At 54.9% G+C, this 4,822-nt stretch overlaps 1 pseudogene; it reads left to right on the plus strand.

The window, feature by feature from the left end:
- The first annotated feature begins 423 nt into the window (after positions 1-423).
- On the plus strand, positions 424-3,017 carry LOC119367494 (annotated as a pseudogene).
- Positions 3,018-4,822: the final 1,805 nt, after the last annotated feature.

The raw sequence follows: 4,822 nt of genomic DNA on the forward strand, positions 1-4,822 counted from the left end.
TAATTCTACACGCTCACACTCACCAGTCTCATGATTTCCAGCTATATATTGGTCTCTAGTTGAGCTCATGATCACCGTGTCACGTGTCCACTATCGGCAGCAAGCTCATTTGCACGAGGGTGCAGTTCGATGCCAGATCCAGATCGAGATCATGAGACCGGTGTGTGTGAGCGTGGATGGAAACAACGAGAGAAAGAGCTGGATGTTGATCAGAGACAGTGGCTTAAACAAATCGCCAATGCTCCACATTGGTCACGCCATTCTCTTCTCGCTCCCAGCGACCCACCCGCAACCATCGCATATATGGTTGGTGGTTTGCGCGTGCCGCTCTCCTATCCTTCCCCGCCAATCGGCTATAAATAGACGTGCCCGCTGATCATCTTGGAGCACGAGTCAGTCAGTCGCCTACTTCCAGGAGCTCTGCCTGCCATGGGTCCAGTCGTGCTCCTCCTCGTCGTTGCCGTTGCCGTCTCCGCCGCGCCGGCGGCAGCCGAGCTGCCGCGGCTGGAGCACTCGCCCAAGGCGGATGGGTCGCTGTCCATCCTTGCCGTCGGCGACTGGGGGAGGCGTGGGGAGTTCAACCAGTCCCGGGTCGCCACCCAGGTACGTACTCATCGATCTACATGGCAGCATGGCACACCCATATTTTTTTTTTGATAAAGAGTGTCTTTTATTGATTCATAATGAAGCATCAAGGGGATACAAATATAATGAGTACACCCGGCCTCTGCATAATTAGGATGCACACAGCCAACATGAACACACACACACACAAAACCCCGCGAGCAAAGAGCAAAGTCATAGAAGACCAAAGCTATGTCATGCGGAGGGAAAAAAAGAAAAAACCTGAAGCGATCAAAACAACGATCAACGATATACAACGACTACCATCAGCACAACAATCCCTTGGCACACCCATATGGCTTGCCTTCTCGATCGGCGACACCAGCTGCATCTGCATGCAGTATTAAGCCATTTGCCATCCAAAAATGTTGAGCTTAATTGGCTAGCAAATATGCATGCGAAACTGATACCATGTCACAAGTGCTAACGGCGATAAAGTTGATCCTTTTTTTATGTCCTGTGCCGTGGTTGTGGAATCTTATGATTGGGTGGCAGGGTGGAACATCTTTTGGAATAGCATAAAACATAGCGGCATGCATGGTATACAACTGGACAATAGACTAACAGTATTTTCATCTTCAGTGTCTCCAACTGTTTATACATATGTAGACATGATGCTTTGCATGCACGGTGTGGCGTGATCAATCATGACAGACAACCATTAAGCACATGCTTGTTCTTAAAAGATAAATAATCATTAATCACTATTTTATCTTAGGTAATTAACCAAACTTGCTTCTGTGTTGGGTAGACTGGCTGGGTGAATATGATCTCACCCAGCATATCTGGCGAACTGAAGTTGCTGCAAAGAATATATCAGAGGGATTGAAGTTGTTGCACTTGATAGTTACATGTGTGTGTCTATTTGTGCTTGTAGATGGGGGTGGTAGCGGAGAAGATGGACGTCGACTTCATCATCTCCACTGGCGACAACTTCTACAGCGATGGCCTAACCGGCGTCCACGACAGGGCCTTCGAGGACTCCTTCACCGGCATCTACACTGCCAAGAGCCTTCAGAAGCCTTGGTACACAGGTACTGCTAGGGCAATTAACTGGGGCCGATGATGCACACGTACTGCGAGGCTGATCACTGCACCTAATTCTTTTGATGCTACTTTTTTTCCTGCCGGATAGCTAACACTTGCTGATGCAATGCCCGCTAAAATTGCAGTTCTTGGCAACCATGACTACCGGGCGACGCCCTGGCGCAGACCAGCCCTGTCCTCGCGAAAGTCGACCGCCGGTGGATCTGCGTCAAGTCCTTCATTCTAAACGCAGGTGGGTGGATCCGTTGTTTGGTACCGATCGAATGTTGAGATCGAAAATGATCCGTGTCTTACACTTCATTCTACGATTATCTTCTCTTGACAACACTGAAGAGGTTGCGGATTTCTTCTTCGTGGACACGACGCCCTTCGTCCTCCAGTACTGGACCAACCCCAAGGACAGCACGTACGACTGGAGGGGCGTTGCTCCTCGCGACACCTACATCGCAAATCTCCTCAAGGTACCACTACTACTAATCCAGTCATATTTCCATTTAATTCCAGAGGTCTTCTTCATTTTGTTTGAACCTCACCTGCAGGACGTGGAGGCTTCGCTGGGGCGGTCGAGGGCGCCGTGGAAGATCGTCGTCGGGCACCACCCCATCCGGACCGCCGGCAAGCACGGCGACACCGAAGAGCTCGTGCAGCTGCTCCTCCCGATGCTCAAGGTACTACATACCCAGCTCGGCATGCATGCTTGGGCTTAGCTACCGATCGACTGAACACACACGCGATATTTATCTTTCCTTTTCCGCAGGCCCATGGCGTCGACCTCTACATCAACGGCCATGACCACTGCCTCGAGCAGATCAGCAACAGCGACAGGTCAGCTCAGGCTCAGACCAACTGTAACCAAACACGCAAGATTTCTCTCGTTTTCTGAACTCTGATCACGGAGCCCTGTTTGGTTCCTCTTGCGTGCAGCCCTCTGCAGTACCTGACGAGCGGCGGCGGGTCCAAGGCGTGGGGCGGCGTCTACGCGCCGGGCGCCGACAAGGTGGAGTTCTTCCACGACGGACAGGGGTTCATGTCGCTGCGCTTGACCGCCACCGACGCGCGGCTCGCATTCCACGACGTCGCCGGCGCCGTCCGCCACACCTGGGGGCATGCCAAGACCGCGCACTACTGATTGTATAAGCTGCCGTACGTGGGCGCCATTTCATTGTTACAAGTTGCTAACCAGCACAGCGCCTGCGCGAACAATTTAACTGTCTTTACTATTGTAAGTACTAGTATTTAAATTATTGTTCGTGTAGTTCTCCGGTGTAGATTACACGTCCTTTTGAACTTTTGATTAAGAATGTAACTGGTGATGAGTGATGATGTTCTCGGTGCATAAAACAGGGGCGGTGATCTCCGCCCGGCCAGTCAACAAGTTTGCAGATACACCATTGCTGTTTGGATGGGAATCATGAGTCCCTCCCTTGTTCGTCACTCGTTGCCGCGTAGGTCTCTCCGCCCGGTCAGTCAACAAAGCAATCTGGCATTGCATGCTACTTATACCTGGCCATACCTCAGGCCGGTCCGGGCTTCGGGCCGGGCCTAGCCAAGCCCGACGCAAAAAACCCAGGCCCGGGCCTGGCCCGGCCCAGCCATCGGGGTTGTTTTCTGGGCCCGAGCCCGGCCCGACCTTCAAAAAAACGTGAAAACGACGGGCCCGGGCCCGGCCTTTGGGCTCAAAATCTAGGCCCGAGCCCAGCCCGGGGGCAGTGTCGGGCCGGGCCGGGTCGGGCTTTTTCGGGCCGGGCCGGGCCGGGTCAGACTTTTTCGGGCCGGGCCGGCCGGGCCGAGCTTCCCATGGCCAGGTCAAATGCTACTCCTAGTGCTCGTATGTGTAGGATGTACCCCACACAGCTGGCCCGCTCTCTCCCTCGTCTCCCTCAGCGTCCCATGAAAGCGTAGGAGCTCGATCGCTTTGTTTCCGTTCCCGGCTATCTTCTCCGGCACCGGAAGTTTCACCGCGTCGGTTGTTCCGGATGGGAGGGGAGGGGAGGGGAGGGTGGCGCTTTTACGGTTTTACCACGTCGCTTCCTCCTGACGGAGAACACCGGGGCTCTCCAGTCTTTACCTCGCCGGTTCCTCCTTGAACGCAACCCGGAGCTCTTGCCTCTTGGTCTCTCCACCCCCATTCACCTCAGTGGCTCAGGCCAACTCCAGCGCACGATCCTAAATTTGGACATCCGTTTTGCCCTGCTTTCGTCCATTTGGAAAAGCCGTTGCCGTGTCGGTGCGTCCAACGTGCGGCCGCACCCCATATAATGTCCCGGTGGACGTGATATAAAAAAATCGCAAAACTCAAAGAAATGCCAAAAATAGCAAATAAACGCAAATGAAACATAATTAAACAGTCTTCACGGCCCTAAAATGGCCCCATTCCATAGTTCTTAACATAAACATAATTAACATAAAATAAGAACAAATGAGAAGTGCCGCTCACACGCTGCTGCCATGCACGTCAATGTCGTGCCTGTCGCCGTCTCCTCACACGCCGCCGTTTGTCGTCCTCATCCCCAGTGAGGTCGATGTAGGGCGGCGATGTCCAGAGGTGGGGCGGAGGTCCCTGGAAGGTGGGAGGCGCCTACACCACCTCCCCCCGTGGCGACGTCTCGCGCTCCAGAGACCGCGGTGGCGTGGGGCACCAGTTCACAACCCCCACGGCGTCGGCCATGTCGGCGGTCGTGCACGACCAGCTCCACCACTGGCCCACCAGGTGCGGGTGGAACGTGGCAACGGGCTGTTACTTCTCCAGCACCTCCTCCTTCACGTCCATCATCTCCAGCTCGGGGGAGGCGGCATCGCCGGCCGCAGAGCGGGCCAGAATGGTGCCTAGGCCCTCCCATTGGTGCTCATCGTGCATGTTAATGGAGTCTTCCATGACACGTTGAATGAGCTGGGCCTCCTCCTTTGTCATGCGAGGAGGTGGTGATGGCGACGGAGAGGGCGAAGGCGACGGCTTCGGCGGGATGCCGCACACCGGCGTACGCCCGCTCACCTGGGGAGGGCTCGGAGCAGGCGCTCGACGCTCTGTACGTGGCCGCCACGGGCTCGACGAGCTACCGGCAAAGTAGGACGCGCGCCGCACGCCGTGCTCGTCCAGAAACTAGGTGTCCCAGAGAGCGGAGTCGACGGTGTACCCGGGGCGTAGTAGAGG

The sequence above is a fragment of the Triticum dicoccoides genome, chromosome 2B, assembly GCF_002162155.2.
Source record: "Triticum dicoccoides isolate Atlit2015 ecotype Zavitan chromosome 2B, WEW_v2.0, whole genome shotgun sequence".
Taxonomy (NCBI): Eukaryota; Viridiplantae; Streptophyta; class Magnoliopsida; order Poales; family Poaceae; genus Triticum; species Triticum dicoccoides.